Raw genomic sequence first — 18091 nt, 5'->3', positions numbered from 1 at the left:
AATGACATGGAAAAAGCAGTGCCTGTAAGAGGACACAAGGACTAGTCGAAATCCAGATAAAGACAAAGAAAATGTCAGAAAAATAGCAGGAATCCACAAATAAGGAGACAGAAATGTGAGGAGATGAGTGAGCTGCAGGAGGAAAGGTTTTTCTGAGCCGGCGTGTATCATCAAAACCCAGCACGCCATCCAGGAAAAAAGCCCCAGACAGCAGCAGCAAACAAAACGGAGCCATCACGAACATTTCACCCCCTAAAAAGTCATTTGCAGCACGTCTACGTGGCGAGATGATCCATCACCGCTTCGTCAGCCACATCCCAGTCACAGATAAACGGGCCTGACACGTCTAATGGTTCCGCATGGAACCGGAGATGTGGCTCGCAAACACAAACACATGCACATTAAAAAATACACCCCAGACGAGCGTCATGGCGACCGTATCACGAGTGATGAGGGCTGCGAGCCGAGGTGTCTGTCTTCATGTCTGAGCGGTCCCCTTGAGGCGCCCCAGTGATCTTTCTAAAGTGGTAATCACCAGTCGAGACCCGAAATGTGTGGAACGGCCGGCCTTCGTATTCAGAGATGTTTTCCATTAACTCCAGATTGGGTGGAATTATGGCGGTGTCATGTCCTCGCTGTTGACGTGCAATTAGATAATTCAATCTGAGTCCTGTTAAAGCAGCTCAAACTGTTGGGCTTTTCACATTTAGCTTTCATTTCATCAAAAAAAAATTAATTCAATAGAAAAAAGGATTTTAGATTCTGTTTTAATTGGTGAAAGAGCGAATTTTGAGCTAACCATTCATTCACTGCTGTCCACACACTCCTTTAGGTTTCCACCACTTAGCTCTTGCAGAGGTGCTATTAAAGTTTGTCCTCTTTCTTAGAGTTAATGAGATGCTATTACATTTTTAATAAAGGCCAGTGCAGCAAGCGTGCTACATCTTAGTACACACCACAAGCAGCAGCTGTAAAGAAAAACCTAAAATAACATTCTGCTGCAGGATTCACTCTTTCCCAACATGTTGCACTCATTAAAGAAGGAAGAAGACACGTTCTTTCCAAACTCCAAGACAGCTTTTAATTGGTCCACATCTCCAAATGCAAAACGAAACGGAGACGTTAACCCTTAAAACTCTGCCAGGTCTACAGCGCTCCAGAAGACTGTCGTTATTTTACTATATCTGATGCAGTTTCTTAGGACCAGCAGTGTGTAACTGATGGTCATGTGACCCTCCAGCTGGTCTACGGAGGTTTTCCAGCGTTTCTATCCGTCCAGGAGGTTTATAATCCAGCCACGACATGTAGTGTTTATTCAGAGACTCTAGATGGAAAATCCAATCATAATTTATCACATCTTCATCACCATCATTACCATGTTGCTAAGAGACCTCTATTTCCACCTGGACATGATGATGAAGACACTTCCTGTCAGACTTCAAAGAGCTTATATTAATGATTATTGTCCAATCAGGAGCCAAAGATCAACAACTAAGCAGAAAGTTCTTTATCTGCGTGTCCATCGGACTCCGATCTGAAATCATTGACTAGAAATGTTTGAGTTTTACTTTAATTCAACAGATTTCACTGAGAGAGAAAACACAAAGCAACTCAAAAAGCACATATACAGATAAAACATCACCAGGATAAATGGCATGTAAATAGCTGCATATCATCTACGTAACGGTGTGTTCACACAGAACATGATTTGAGCGTCAGGTTTGATTTGTGGAGGGTATTGAAAGAAATACTAGGATACAAGATACCTAAAACATGTACAGCTTTATATCTGGGACATTTAGCTGAAATCTCCCCACCAAAGATCCTTCTGGCAGCCTCAAAAAAGGCCATTACTCGGAAATGGAGCAATACTAACCCACCCACCTTAGAGAACTGGTAAGAAATCCCTGAAGAAATGTATAACATGGAAAAGCTTACAAACACTATCAGGCTACAACTCCAAAATGTGAAAACCTGTGGGAGAAATGGACAATATACAAAAACAGTGGTGGTACTCATTGTTAATTAATGAGAATACCTGTCACTCTTGCTGTTGGTGTTGTTGTTTTTTTTGTTTTGTTTTTTTTGTTATTGTTGTTTGTTGTTATTTTTGACATAGTTATGTAAAGTAAAAAAAAGGAAAATAAAAAGTTAATAAAAAGAAAGAGCGTCAGGTTTACATGTAAAGTTCATGTGGAGGCACGTCAAGCTTTCTCGCGGCGCGTTTTCAGCATTTGCCACTGTGGTGTGACGCGCATCACGCGGCGAAAATTATAAAAAGTTTTGTAAGGTTGATGCTCGGAACACGCCGCAAACGCTAGAGATAGAAAATCCGAACTGTTCCTGCTTGACGCAGGGCGTCAACCAATCAGAGCGATATACGTCATCTGATGAACCCAGACACGGGGCTGAGACACCCTACGACAACGTTCTCTAGCTTTATTTGTTAAATAAAGCCATGCCGCTCTCTCTACTGCATCCGCCATCATTCAAACTGACCAGAAGGAAAGCTCCGCCCTTCCCTCTCTCTTTTCCGGCACATTTGCCGCTCGCTCCAGACAAGCGGCAAACGCAGCAGGAACGTCTTGGGCATTGGACACAAAAGTGACAGTTTAGTCACCAGCAGTGAGGGTTCAGCGTTTTGAGCGTTCTTGACGTGAGTGCCACCTTTGGGTAAAGATGTGCAACTGCATTATTCTTCACACGGATAATTTCTTGCTAGAAGTGAAACTTATGAGCAGTGATAACCACATGGAGAGCCGACTTTAAGGTGGACATCTGGGCAACCGAACTTTTAAGTGGTCTGCATCTGTGAGGACTTGTGAGGAAATAGTCTTATTTCTGCCTAAACAGGATCTTTCTTACTTTCAATGTTATTTGGTTATTGTGCTTATGTAGAACTGTTAATCTCGCCACCATATGGCTTGTTCATGCTATTAAGCAAGCAAACCTTTTATATTTCAGTTAATTGCTAGCTTTGGTGCTAATTACATAGTGAGAGGTTATGTATAATGTGCGGACGTCATGTGAAGTTACTGATGTGTATCTCATCCTGGAAAGAATGGTCTTAAATTATTTGACTTTTTATTTCTTTGTTATAAACCACATTGTCACACTCATCCACCTAAGCCAGTCAGAGGACTCCGCACCTGTCAGCCTGTCATGTGCAATGATACTGTGCTGTTGTGTAGTTATGAGTGAAAGTAAAGAGTTACCCTTCCCAGAGAATCATATGTGTTCTGACCGACACTCCAAGGTGAACATCACAACCTCTGTGCCAACACCTAAATAGTCCTATATGAATAATAACAATAATAATAATAATAATAATAATAATAATAATAATAATAATAATAATAACAACATGTTGTTGAACTAATAACAATAGTGACACAAAATATCACTAAATCTCCTTGTCAAATTACCTCAAAGGAAACAAATATAATCCTTCAGGGTCTGGGCCCAGAACAGACCCTTGGGGAATGCCAGAAGAGATAGACATATTGTGTACAGTTATATGATGTTTTTAAATTCTGAATTAATAATTTGCAATAAATAATAGCAGATTAAAAGTTTACATGAAACACGTCCTTACTTAATTCTGCTTTAGAACAGCGGGTTGGCAAGGGTTCTGATTGTACAGACGGTGTGATGTACTTATGTTTACCAGAAGTTCGCATACGACTTGTTGTCTTTTCTGTCGTAACATGGAAAACTACACTATAAATACCGGTTTCGCCACGATTGTGGTTATAATTTAGAAGCAGCAGCTTGACACGAGCATACTACTTCACTTTTATTCAGCGAGAAGGAAGATAGACTACCAAAGACAGGTGGAAAAAACAACACGCGGAATATGTGCGTCATCGGGACGGGACTGGGTAACAAGCATGCGCAGAACAATCGGAATTAGAGAGAAATGAAGGTTTACATGATGGAAGAATTACACAGTTTGGATTTAAAATGTGAATAAACCAGACACTTACTTTTAAGTTAATTCAGAATGGACTTTTCTTTCGGAATTAGGTGTTCAGACGGTCATTTTTCACCAATTTAAAGCGGAATTAACTTTTATTTGGAATTAAAACTCCCATGTAAACCAATGAAAACCAGAATTCTCTACATACCCGCCCACCCCATAAGTCAACAAACATCTTGGGATCTAGAGTGTGAAAGCAGATCACTATCTTCTAACCGGGTCTAAATTCTTCCACTGATTAATTTGGTGGTAAATGAAAGTGAAATTATCCAACTAGTGTGTGTTTAATCACTGTCTGAGAAGTCTTTAATCAGCAGGAACACAGCATTAATATCACTGGAAAAGCACCTTCGCTGTTTCTGAGCCTCAACCAATCAGCTTCCACAAACTGCTTTGCTGTTTCGCAATGAAATCAGCAGGATGAGAGTCTTTCGGCGTCCTCACAGTGCAGCTCGTCTCCTCATAACCGCTGCATTATGTTGGTCTGAGGAAGATGCAGATTGACACTCAGAGCTCTCTAAACTCTTATTCCAGAGGCTGTTTGTGTTCTCCATTGCTGTGGCTGGAGGCCGGCTCCATGCTGAGGAGAAGCTTGTTAGTTTTCCGCTGCTACAGCCTGAACTTCATCCTGATGAGCTGCAATTCACCAGCCGCACCAATTACCTTTAAATTATTTAATCAATCTATCATTACCAAAGCACATAACAGGTTTTAATAGCAGCTTGTTTTAATCAAGTCTCCAAATGACTTGCTGCTTATAACATGTAGAAATTAAAATTTAATCAAGAAGTGCAGCTTCTGATTCTGTTGTTTATTAAAATATCCCAACCAAGCAGCCATTATCCTCCAACGACTTCGTCGAGATGATTTTTCTGTGTGAAAACATTCACCGAAGGCCGTGTGAGTGAAGTCAGAGCAGTAAGCTTCATTTTCAAACAAGTATAATTGCAGCTTAATGTCTGCTGGACAAACATGATGATGCACATTAGTCGAAGCAACTGTTTTACTGGGTGGTAAACCCAATTAGCAGTGTACAGATACCCCTTCTAAAGCCTTTAAACGCCTCACTCATTGTGTTAAAATACATCTCTCTTACGTCACTGAGTAAAATGGGTCATGTTTATTTTGCCATCGCATGAAACAACATCAGATCACTGAAAAAATATGTTGTCATCTGTTTTATGCAGATGCAAATTAGCTTTTAGCTAACTGGTGCAATCTTACCAGTTTAATAAAGTTTTAAAGCAAATCTAACAAAATCAAAATGAAATTAAACCACGACTGAAGGACAATGGACATGCTTGATCTTTCATGTAAGTAAAAAAATGACTAAAAGAGGTTTTTTGCTCTTCTAGACTGCTTGTAAAACCCTAACTAACCACACGAGTTTACTGCATCGGCACCAGAATGAGCAAGTCCTAAGAAGCGTCACACAAGTCACACAAGCCGTGTTTCAATTACATTTATTCACAAAATAAAAGCTATATTGTGATAGCAACTTGGATTTGCAGCTGTTTCCATTGAACAGTGTTTAGCGCATAACCCTCAGTTCTCGTAAAATCTCCTCAGCCGAGAACTGAGACTTATGCAAGCTAGCCATGTAGCGTTTTTTTGGGGATTTCTACTTCCTGCAGAGAATTTGTGACAGCTTTTCGAAGGTTTTCTCCCTCATTTTCTTTTCTACAACTCAGAAATTTGCTGTTGTTTGTTCCACAACGAGCCATGTTTACTGAAAATGAACTGGTCACATGACCCCCTACGTCACGTCCGGGGGAAAAAGTGTTTCCATGACATGTTTGTGATATATTTCTTTTTTAAAAGGTCTGAAAAACCACCTTATAAGAGCATAAAAACTTTTTTTCCGCAATGTTTGAGACTTATTTCAAAATGTAGGTGTTTCCATTAGATTTTTTTTTTTTTTTTTTGCCATCCATCCATCTTCTGCAGCTTATCCGGGGTCGGGTCGTGGGGCCCAGACTTCCCTCTCCCCAGCCACATTTGCCAACTCTGCGGGGGGGATCCCGAGGCGTTCCCAGGCCAGCAGAGAGATGTAATCCCTCCAGCGTGTCCTGGGTCTTCCCCGGGTCTCCTCCCAGAGGGACGTGCCTGGAACACCTCACCAGGGAGGTCCAGGAAGCATCCTAACCAGATGCCCGAGCCACCTCAACTGGTTCCTCTCGATGCGGAGGAGCAGCGGCTCTACTCTGATCTCCTCCCGGATGACCGAGCTCCTCACCCTATCTCTAAGGGAGAGCCCGGCCACCCTGCAGAGGAAACTCATTTCAGCCACCTGTATACGAGATCTCGTTCTTTCGGTCACGACCCACAGCTCATGACCATAGTTATTTATTGTGATATTTAGTTTTCACGCAATTCTATGTGTGATGGAAATGCAGTTACAGAGCGGCAGAATAAAACCTGCCACATGCAGTAAGGTCCGTGCAACATCCATCACTCTGCTGGACAACACGACCCAACATCACTAATGTCTGCAATGGTCTCCACTGTGAAATATTTCCACCAAACATCCACAACAACGTCCAAATAACCTGGAACTGCAGTCAAAGTATGACCACATGGTCCATGTTCACAAATATTTAAGCTGTAACACTCATGGTCCAAGCAGCCTCCAGCTCCTGCCAACGCAGCAAACTTCCAGCTGAAGACAAACATTCGCTCGTGTTGATCAGTCTCACACACACACACACACACACACACACACACATACTCACTGTTTGTTTTCTTTTTAACATGAACAGGAGTGGATCTGATTCCAAATATAACACAACTCTGTTGTGTCCTGGAACGGTCCTCATGGTCAGAAACTGCTGGTCCAACAGGTCTTTATTGGTCTCACTGGTTGATAAAAGTCAACAGATCACTGTTTCTTCATGGGAAAACCATGGAGACATCTCTGCCACCTCTCTGTGGAGATTCACATGGACATCCAGGCTCTCTGACCTTCGCAGGTTGTTTACAAATAAAACTGCTGGTCTATGAAGAGATAACCACAAATCCAGACCATAATACTACATGTAAACTTTCTGTTGTCTGACATTCTGCATTGTTCTCTGTCTGTGAGCTCCATAAAGCGGAGAAAGCTGAAACTATCTCAGTCTTCTCCTATAAAAGTCACTCTGCTGAAGTTAATCAAAGAACACTTGTGGTTCACCACGTCTTTTAGTCACATTTCATATGAAACACTGAAGCCATGAAGGAATATGATTCCAGTCTAATAAAAGCTTCTTTTCCTGCATGAAGCTGCTTGAATCCTGCAGCCTCTGCGTGCACGAAGTCCTCCGCTGACACGCCGAAGGCAGAGAGCAGCGCGAGGTGCAGCACCGCCACTTCCATGATGAAAAAACCGGATCCAACAGGGGTGTTGGCAGTTCAGCCTGAGGAGCCTCTGCTATTCCTGGAGGTCTGTCTTTCATCGCTGTTTCCGCGTTCCTTTCCACGTTTGTTTTAATGTTCGTTTCCACGTTCCTTTCCGCGTTTGTTTTAATGTTCGTTTCCACGTTCCTTTCCGCGTTTGTTTTAATGTTCGTTTCCACGTTCCTTTCCGCGTTTGTTTTAATGTTCGTTTCCACGTTCCTTTCCGCGTTTGTTTTAATGTTCGTTTCCACGTTCCTTTCCGCGTTTGTTTTAATGTTCGTTTCCACGTTCCTTTCCGCGTTTGTTTTAATGTTCGTTTCCACGTTCCTTTCCGCGTTTGTTTTAATGTTCGTTTCCACGTTCCTTTCCGCGTTTGTTTTAATGTTCGTTTCCACGTTCCTTTCCGCGTTTGTTTTAATGTTCGTTTCCACGTTCCTTTCCGCGTTTGTTTTAATGTTCGTTTCCACGTTCCTTTCCACGTTTGTTTTAATGTTCGTTTCCACGTTCCTTTCCGCGTTTGTTTTAATGTTCGTTTCCACGTTCCGTTCCACGTTTGTTTTAATGTTCGTTTCCACGTTCCTTTCCGCGTTTGTTTTAATGTTCGTTTCCACGTTCCTTTCCGCGTTTGTTTTAATGTTCGTTTCCACGTTCCTTTCCGCGTTTGTTTTAATGTTCGTTTCCACGTTCCTTTCCGCGTTTGTTTTAATGTTCGTTTCCACGTTTGTTTTCACGTTCATTTCCACGCTAGTTTCCGCGTTTGTTTGTTTCCAAGTTCCTTTCCGCCTTAGTTTCATAGTTTGTTTCTGCGTTCTTTTCAGTGTTTGTTTCATCGTTCGTATCCGCTTTCATTTCCACGTTAGTTTCTGCATTCCTTTCATCGTTCGTTTCCGTGTTCCTTTCATTGTTTGTTTTCTGTGTTCGTTTTTGCGTTCATTTCCACGTTTGTTTTTGTGTTTGTTTCCACGTTCCTTTCATCGTTCGTTTTAGGGCTGGGCGATATGACCTTTTAGTAATATCCAGATATTTTTATGGCATGTCATGATATACGATATAGATCTCGATATTTACCTCGGCCTTGAATGAATGCTTTGGTGCATACAATCACATCAGTAAGATGATTTTGTGTCTCCATTAAAACATAATTATTCATACTGCATTAAGATATGCTGATTTTAAACATTCACGCCAAAAGGATGAAATTGTAACGAAGCAAACTGATCAAAACCGTATTTATTGAACAGTTAAAGCAGTGGCAGAAACATGTCATTTTAAAACAAAATAAAGTGCCTTTGCATGATGTAATAAATGCAAGGTATGAAAATAGGTGCTCTAGGGGGGACTTTTCAAATGATGAACTATTATAAGGCTTTGCTTTATGGATACGTTTTTGAGTTGTTGTGTATTTTTTTAATCGCAGAGTTTAGCGTAGAAATCAGTCTTATAATCCAGGCAGAATGTCCTCGTATCGTCTCCAATAAACGGCTTCAGCCAGTTTTTAATTCAGGGTTTGATTCCCACTCCTTTCTGTACTTTCTAGAGACATGAGGAGCCAGATAAATATGCTTGTGTCACACACAGTGGATGAGGTGAGTAAGTGACAAAGGCTGTGAATGTAATCAAATATAATGAATTATTTTTGCGTGACGTGAAAAACTTTGCAATTTACGTCCCACTCTGTAATCCAGAGCGGGATCAGTGGCGGATTTGGCTGTTCATTGTGACTGTAGGTGGAGTCGTGCAGGTGTCCTCTCTGCTCCTCTGACTGGCTGCAGCTGCAGCCGGAGCGACTGAGTGCTTTAGGACGGGGAGAGACTCTCCTTCTGACAATAACTTTACAATATGCGCTTTAAAGTCAGTCGCCAAAACACCAGGAAAGTCTCCAATAACTCCTGTAAAAGTTGCTAGATTTGTCGCTAGTTGCTTTTCACAAAAAGTCGCCAAATTTATCGAGAAAGTGGCTCCACGCTGCCTCTCATGACGTAGCACGTAGCTCACGTTATGTACGTAACTAGGTGTGCTTGCTTTAACTCTCCGTGCAAAGCGGTGGAGAGTCGAGGAGGAGGGAGGAAACCCCGCCCACAGCTAAAAACACCTGCATGACAACAGGATACTCCAATATGACAAATATAGGCATTTTCTATATCGCACAGAGGACTAGCCACGATATCTCGAGTATATTCGATATATCGCCCAGCCCTGGTTTGTTTCTGCGTTCGTTTCGTTTGTTTCTGCGTTCCTTTCATCGTTCGTTTCCACATTCATTTCCGCGTTCCTTTCCGGATTCCTTTCTACGTCCTCCTGCCGCTGTTCACAGTCACCCACACGTTTACTGTCAGAAAAATCCAGATTCACGTAAAGTGTGTGTGTTAAAAAAAAAACAAAAAAAACACACAGAAACTGTATTTTGCTGTCCCACCGTTTCTGATCACTCCAGCCCAGCTAGTGGGGCTGGGCACAGCTCTGCATATGTTGATAGTATCAATACCGAGGCTAGTATCAGTATCAGCCGATATCAATGTGAAGAAATCGATATTTTTACAGAGGAAACCAAACGAATGAGAATGAACCAATAGCAGGTTTTACTTCTGACAAGTGAAAAGAGCAATTTTGTGACACTGTTGACGTTGGTGTTTTACATTGTTCACTAGCAAAAAAAGCTGAAATTAAATTTTCTTTATTTAAAAAAGGTTTTATTTAACAAATCTGTTCATACTTATTCATACATATCATCATAATCCCGATGAATAATTAAAGGCAAAAATCATCAAATGACTGAAATTTAAAGCAAAAAAATCATTATCAGTGCCGATATTGGCGATAATTGCCCAGATTTACTTGGTATCGGACTGAGACCAGAATTTGTTGGCAGCTGATGGGATTAAAGGAAGCGAGAAGTCGCGGCTTGTCATAAAACACTGATTCCAGCCGTAATTGAAAAGTATGAAGAAGTGTGAATGGGTGATATGATGAGGGCCGAGGGGACAGCCTGTGTGTTGAATCTGAGCTCACGCATGGCTTCATCTCCTAATTTCCTCATAATTATGTCTGGCACCACACTTCAGGCTGGTGCGCCGGCGCGCACGCATGATGAATAGCCGTTACGGCACGCGGAGCGCGGATCCGTGTCACAGCTGCCAATTAAAATAAAAGGCGGAAGTAAAAGGAAGCACCTTGTTCCGCCAGTCCTCCGTCTCCTCTGTCTCACTCATCACTGTTAATAATTGATCAAAGTTTGCAGGCTGCGCTTTGATATATCCATGGCAACGGCCCTGTGAGGAGAGAACGTGCACGCTCCAAAAAAAGCCTGTAAATAGTCTGTCAGAAGAAGAGCTGCAGAAAGCAGCCACGGGGTATCTGCATGCGTTTAAAGGGACAGGAGGGGATTAAGAGTCGGGCTTCATGAATGTTTTATGATGGTGAACAAGCTCCACACTCCCAACCTTAATGGTCACAAAATACCACGCGTGGGCGTGTGTTGCCGAAAGAAAGCTGAACTTTGAAGCAGGTTGGAGATAAATCAGGTTAAGAGAATCTGCTGCATGACTCCTGCAGCCCACAGCAAACAGCACGCTGCCCCCCCACCCCAGGCTTAATCTCCCAGTTCAACAGGGAGACGTGATTCAGGTGGAAACCAAACCAAGGAAACATCTCAGATACTTCACGTCTGGTAACTGCGATCAGATGGCGGTCTGGACTGCGACCAGGTCGCTGCAGGTCCTCCGTCCTGCAGACGCAGGTCGCAGCCACATCTGCGACGCGCAGGCGCCACCGGCGCACAACGCCGCCTTCTGTGGTCTCTGCAACACACGCAGCCGATGAATCTGCACATATTTTCACAGAGACGAAGCCTTGTTTGTTTCTGTGCTTCGCTTCCAGAGCAACTGTGTTGCCATGCCAACTCTCCCTCTCTCTCTGCATCCCTCACACACACACACACACACACACACACATTACACACGCACGCACACAGACACACACACGCCCTCCCTCCCCCTGCTATTCTCTTTAACAGGATTCCAATGCAGAGCCGTGTTCACCAATCAGAATAAAGCTGGCAGCACATTTCCAACCAGTCCCGGCGCCGGTCGCCGTTTGGAGCCGCAGCAGCTCTCCAGGCGTCCAGCGTGATTGATGACCCCCCAGTACAGGAGATCAGTTGGGGGGGTATCCAGTTGGCTTTTATACATTTGACTTATTCATGGCTGGGAAAGGCTCCTGTATGGTGGTGGGGCAGCGATGAGGCCCAAATAGGAGGATAAATGACTGCTGTTGGTGAATGGTTAACTGGGGGGTTAATGAAACCAGTTGGGGGCAGAATAATGGATTTATACTGGTTGATAACGCTGACATTTCTAAATACCAACATGATAAATGATTGATGAGCAGCAAGCAGGAGGTGTGTTTGTTCGTCCGCCACAATCGGCTGGAGACAGCAGGGACCTCCGGGTCCGGGACTCTTCATCGGACCTTCGTCTTTCCTACCTCCAACTAATCAGGATTATTTTGACTGAAATTGAGATCTCAATTATTTAACACAATTATCCAGTATTTTTAAACAACGCTGCGCGTCGTGGTGTTCTAGACTCCGTGTCGTGCATTATAACCGTCTAATGCACGATTCCGGGTTGTTTAATCCACTTTTACCGCTTATATAGGAACTATTTTACGTTGGCCTGGATGTACGTTTTATACCAAACAACCGCTGTCATGCTGCAGCGCGTTTCTCTCATTCACCTGTTAAAAGACGGCTGATCTGAACCAGCTGGTTAACGCGTTGCTATGGTAACGCCCCGTAACGGAGGGATATTACCGTGTTTTAACTTGCCGAACTATGTATAGGAAAATAATGCAGCCAGTTGTCATTGACAATGGTATAAACCAGGCCTCTTCAAATGGCGGCCCGCGGGCCACATGCTGCCCAGAACCAACTTCTATGTGGCCCAGCTTATCTAAAAGAATTAAGATATTCATCAAGAACCTTCAATCATTCCTACGCTGATAAAGTAGCCTACAATCCTACAGTTGTGCAGACCATGAATGCAACACTTGGTTGCCTAGCAACATTAACTTCAGCGCGTGTTGTGTTTTGAATTTGTGAGAGTAGCGCTACCAAGCATGTCTCTGTCCCAAAACGCAAAATTGACAACGGAAACCGCAGAGTTAACCCCACCTGGACTGATAAGTATTTGTTTATTTTGCCGTCACTTCCGAGCACCAAACCGGTGTGTATAATATACAACGAGTGTGTTTAAAGATTATAATGTGAGGAGGCACCACGTTTAGTTGGATATGATCTTTTTATGTTAAAAGTTAGGAGAAAAATAGGTTCTGACTGGAATTTTCATTATTTTATTTTGTGCATTTGCTCTTGTCATGTGGGACCAAATTTGAAATAAAAAGTTAATAAACTACTTTTTTCTTATTTTCCCTTACTCTTATTTACTGGCTCAGATTATTTTTTTTATTTGAAAATCTGGCCCACCTGAAGATCTAATTGAGGAGCCCTGGTATAAACTATGACGTCATTTTCTTCTCGGAGCCTCGAGAACAAGAAAAAAGTTCTCGCTTCTCGTGGAGTATGTAACAGTATGTAACTGCTAACTGCAATATGTGCCTTCAAGTCAGTCGCCAAAACACCAGAAAAGTCTCTAAAAACTGCAGTAAAAGTGTCCGCGTTCCGTTCCATGTTCCTTTCCACGTTCGTTTTCACGCTCGTTTTCACATTCCTTTCCACGATTGTTTCCACATTCCTTTCCACAATTGTTTTCACGTTCGTTTCCATGTTCCTTTCCACGTTCGTTTCCACGTTCCTTTCCACGATTGTTTTCACGTTCCTTTCCACGTTTGTTTTCACGTTCCTTTCCACGTTTCTTTCCACGATTGTTTTCACGTTCCTTTCCACGTTCCTTTCCACGTTCCTTTCCACGTTTGTTTTCACGTTCCTTTCCACGTTTCTTTCCACGATTGTTTTCACGTTCCTTTCCACGTTCCTTTCCACGTTTGTTTTCACGTTCCTTTCCACGATTGTTTTCACGTTCATTTCCACGTTCCTTTCCACGTTCCTTTCCACGATTGTTTTCACGTTCCTTTCCATGTTTGTTTTCACGTTCCTTTCCACGATTGTTTTCACGTTCGTTTCCACGTTCCTTTCCACGTTCATTTTCACGTTCCTTTCCACGTTCATTTTCACGTTCCTTTCCACGATTGTTTTCACGTTCCTTTCCACATTCCTTTCCACGATTGTTTTCACATTCCTTTCCACGATTGTTTTCACGCTCCTTTCCACGATTGTTTTCACGTTCCTTTCCACATTCTTTTCCACATTTGTTTTCACGTTCCGTTCCACGTTCCTTTCCATGTTCCTTTCCACATTCCTTTCCACGTTTGTTTTCGCGTTTGTTTCCACATTTCTTTCCACGTTCCTTTCCACGATTGTTTTCACGTTTGTTTCCACGTTCCTTTCCATGTTTGTTTTCACGTTCCTTTCCACGTTTTATTTCATGTTCGTTTCCACGTTCCTTTCCACGATTGTTTTCACGTTCCTTTCCACGTTTGTTTTCACGTTCCTTTCCACGATTGTTTTCACGTTCCTTTCCACGTTCCTTTCCACGATTGTTTTCACAGTCCTTTCCACGTTTGTTTTCACGTTCCTTTCCACGTTTCTTTCCACGATTGTTTTCATGTTCCTTTCCACGTTTGTTTTCACGTTCCTTTCCACGTTCCTTTCCACGTTCCTTTCCACGTTTGTTTTCACAGTCCTTTCCACGTTTGTTTTCACGTTCCTTTCCACGTTTCTTTCCACGATTGTTTTCATGTTCCTTTCCACGTTTGTTTTCACGTTCCTTTCCACGTTCCTTTCCACGTTTGTTTTCACGTTCCTTTCCACGATTGTTTTCACGTTCGTTTCCACGTTCCTTTCCACGATTATTTTCACGTTCCTTTCCACGTTTGTTTTCACGTTCCTTTCCACGATTGTTTTCACGTTCGTTTCCACGTTCCTTTCCACGTTCATTTTCACGTTCCTTTCCACGATTGTTTTCACGTTCCTTTCCACATTCCTTTCCACGATTGTTTTCACATTCCTTTCCACGATTGTTTTCACGCTCCTTTCCACGATTGTTTTCACGTTCCTTTCCACATTCTTTTCCACATTTGTTTTCACGTTCCTTTCCACGTTCCTTTCCATGTTCCTTTCCACATTCCTTTCCACGTTTGTTTTCGCGTTTGTTTCCACATTTCTTTCCACGTTCCTTTCCACAATTGTTTTCACGTTTGTTTCCACGTTCCTTTCCATGTTTGTTTTCACGTTCCTTTCCACGTTTTATTTCATGTTCGTTTCCACGTTCCTTTCCACGTTTGTTTTCACGTTTGTTTCCACATTTCTTTCCACGTTCCTTTCCACGATTGTTTTCACGTTTGTTTCCACGTTCCTTTCCATGTTTGTTTTCACGTTCCTTTCCACGTTTTATTTCATGTTCGTTTCCACGTTCCTTTCCACGATTGTTTTCACGTTCCTTTCCACGTTTGTTTCCACGTTCCTTTCCATGTTTGTTTTCACGTTCCTTTCCACGTTTTATTTCATGTTCGTTTCCAAGTTCCTTTCCACGTTTGTTTTCGCGTTTGTTTCCACATTTTTTTCCACGTTCCTTTCCACGATTGTTTTCACGTTTGTTTCCACGTTCCTTTCCATGTTTGTTTTCACGTTCCTTTCCACGTTTTATTTCATGTTCGTTTCCACGTTCCTTTCCACGATTGTTTTCACGTTCCTTTCCACGTTTGTTTTCATGTTCCTTTCCACGATTGTTTTCCCGTTCGTTTCCACGTTCCTTTCCACGATTGTTTTAACAGTCCTTTTCACGTTTGTTTTCACGTTCCTTTCCACGTTTCTTTCCACGATTGTTTTCACGTTCCTTTCCACGTTTGTTTTCACGTTCCTTTCCACGTTCCTTTCCACGTTTGTTTTCACGTTCCTTTCCACGATTGTTTTCACGTTCCTTTCCACGTTTGTTTTCACGTTCCTTTCCACGATTGTTTTCACGTTCGTTTCCACGTTCCTTTCCACGTTTACTTTCACGTTCCTTTCCACGATTGTTTTCACGTTCCTTTCCACATTCCTTTCCACGATTGTTTTCACATTCCTTTCCACGATTGTTTTCACGCTCCTTTCCACGATTGTTTTCACGTTCCTTTCCACGTTCACTTTCACATTCCTTTCCACGATTGTTTTCACGTTCCTTTCCACATTCTTTTCCACATTTGTTTTCACGTTCCTTTCCACGTTCCTTTCCATGTTCCTTTCCACGTTTGTTTTCGCGTTTGTTTCCACATTTCTTTCCACGTTCCTTTCCACGATTGTTTTCACGTTTGTTTCCACGTTCCTTTCCATGTTCGTTTCCACGTTCCTTTCCACGTTTGTTTTCGCGTTTGTTTCCACATTTCTTTCCACGTTCCTTTCCACAATTGTTTTCACGTTTGTTTCCACGTTCCTTTCCATGTTTGTTTTCACGTTCCTTTCCACGTTTTATTTCATGTTCGTTTCCACGTTCCTTTCCACGATTGTTTTCACGTTCCTTTCCACGTTTGTTTTCACGTTCCTTTCCACGATTGTTTTCACGTTCCTTTCCACGATTGTTTTCACAGTCCTTTCCACGTTTGTTTTCACGTTCCTTTCCACGTTTCTTTCCACGATTGTTTTCATGTTCCTTTCCACGTTTGTTTTCACGTTCCTTTCCACGTTCCTTTCCACGTTTGTTTTCACGTTCCTTTCCACGATTGTTTTCACGTTCGTTTCCACGTTCCTTTCCACGATTGTTTTCACAGTCCTTTCCACGTTTGTTTTCACGTTCCTTTCCACGTTTCTTTCCACGATTGTTTTCATGTTCCTTTCCACGTTTGTTTTCACGTTCCTTTCCACGTTCCTTTCCACGTTTGTTTTCACGTTCCTTTCCACGATTGTTTTCACGTTCGTTTCCACGTTCCTTTCCACGATTATTTTCACGTTCCTTTCCACGATTGTTTTCACGTTCGTTTCCACGTTCCTTTCCACGTTCATTTTCACGTTCCTTTCCACGATTGTTTTCACGTTCCTTTCCACATTCCTTTCCACGATTGTTTTCACATTCCTTTCCACGATTGTTTTCACGCTCCTTTCCACGATTGTTTTCACGTTCCTTTCCACATTCTTTTCCACATTTGTTTTCACGTTCCTTTCCACGTTCCTTTCCATGTTCCTTTCCACATTCCTTTCCACGTTTGTTTTCGCGTTTGTTTCCACATTTCTTTCCACGTTCCTTTCCACAATTGTTTTCACGTTTGTTTCCACGTTCCTTTCCATGTTTGTTTTCACGTTCCTTTCCACGTTTTATTTCATGTTCGTTTCCACGTTCCTTTCCACGTTTGTTTTCACGTTCCTTTCCATGTTTGTTTTCACGTTCCTTTCCACGATTGTTTTCACGTTCCTTTCCACGTTTGTTTTCACGTTCCTTTCCACGATTGTTTTCACGTTCGTTTCCACGTTCCTTTCCACGTTTGTTTTCACGCTCCTTTCCACGATTGTTTTCACGTTCCTTTCCACATTCCTTTCCCCGATTTTTTTCACATTCCTTTCCACGATTGTTTTCACGCTCCTTTCCACGATTGTTTTCACGTTCCTTTCCACATTCCTTTCCCCGTTTGTTTTCACGTTCCTTTCCACATTCCTTTCCACGTTTGTTTTCACGTTCCTTTCCATGTTCCTTTCCACATTCCTTTCCACGTTTGTTTTCGCATTTGTTTCCACATTTGTTTCCACGTTCCTTTCCACGATTGTTTTCACGTTTGTTTCCACGTTCCTTTCCATGTTTGTTTTCACGTTCCTTTCCACGTTTGTTTTCACGTTCCTTTCCATGTTCCTTTCCACGTTTGTTTTCACGTTCCTTTCCACGATTGTTTTCACGTTCGTTTCCACATTCCTTTCCACGTTTGTTTCCACGTTCCTTTCCATGTTTGTTTTCACGTTCCTTTCCATGTTCCTTTCCACATTCCTTTCCACTTTTGTTTTCGTGTTTATTTCCACGTTCCTTTCCATGTTTGTTTTCACGTTCCTTTCCATGTTCCTTTCCACATTCCTTTCCACTTTTGTTTTCGTGTTTGTTTCCACGTTCCTTTCCATGTTTGTTTTCACTTTCCTTTCCATGTTCCTTTCCACATTCCTTTCCACTTTTGTTTTCGTGTTTGTTTCCATGTTTCTTTCCACGTTTGTTTTCACGTTCCTTTCCACGATTGTTTTCACGTTCGTTTCCACATTCCTTTCCACGTTTGTTTTCATGTTTGTTTCCACGTTCCTTTCCACATTTGTTTTCACGTTCGTTTCCACGATTGTTTTCACGTTCGTTTCCACATTCCTTTCCACGTTTGTTTTCATGTTTGTTTCCACATTCCTTTCCACGTTTGTTTTCGTGTTTGTTTTCACGTTCCTTTCCACATTTTTCATGTTCAGTTTCACGTTCCTTTCCACGACTGTTTTCACGTTCGTTTTCACGTTTGTTTTCATGTTCATTTTCACGTTCCTATCCACGTTTGTTTTTTTACGTTTGTTTCCAAGTTTATTTTCATGTTCGTTTCCAAGTTCCTTTCCGCGTTAGTTTCCATGTTAATTTCCACGTTCCTTTCATCGTTTGTTTTTGCGTTCGTTTGTAGAATGTGACGGGAGAGGCTCCCGCTGCTCCTTCCTTACAGTAACTGCAGACATGCCTTCAA

The 18091-nt window shown here is 42.2% G+C and overlaps 1 protein-coding gene across 1 annotated transcript in view; it reads right to left on the bottom strand.

The window, feature by feature from the left end:
• The window catches only part of gabbr1a (gamma-aminobutyric acid (GABA) B receptor, 1a), a gene marked incomplete at its 3' end in the record, with an annotated part of 137235 nt that overhangs the window by 79382 nt on the left and 39762 nt on the right, over positions 1-18091 (bottom strand). The window lies entirely within an intron of this gene.

This window comes from Telmatherina bonti (assembly GCF_933228915.1).
Source record: "Telmatherina bonti genome assembly, chromosome: 5".
Taxonomy (NCBI): Eukaryota; Metazoa; Chordata; class Actinopteri; order Atheriniformes; family Telmatherinidae; genus Telmatherina; species Telmatherina bonti.
This window is presented reverse-complemented; position numbering and strand designations above follow the sequence as displayed.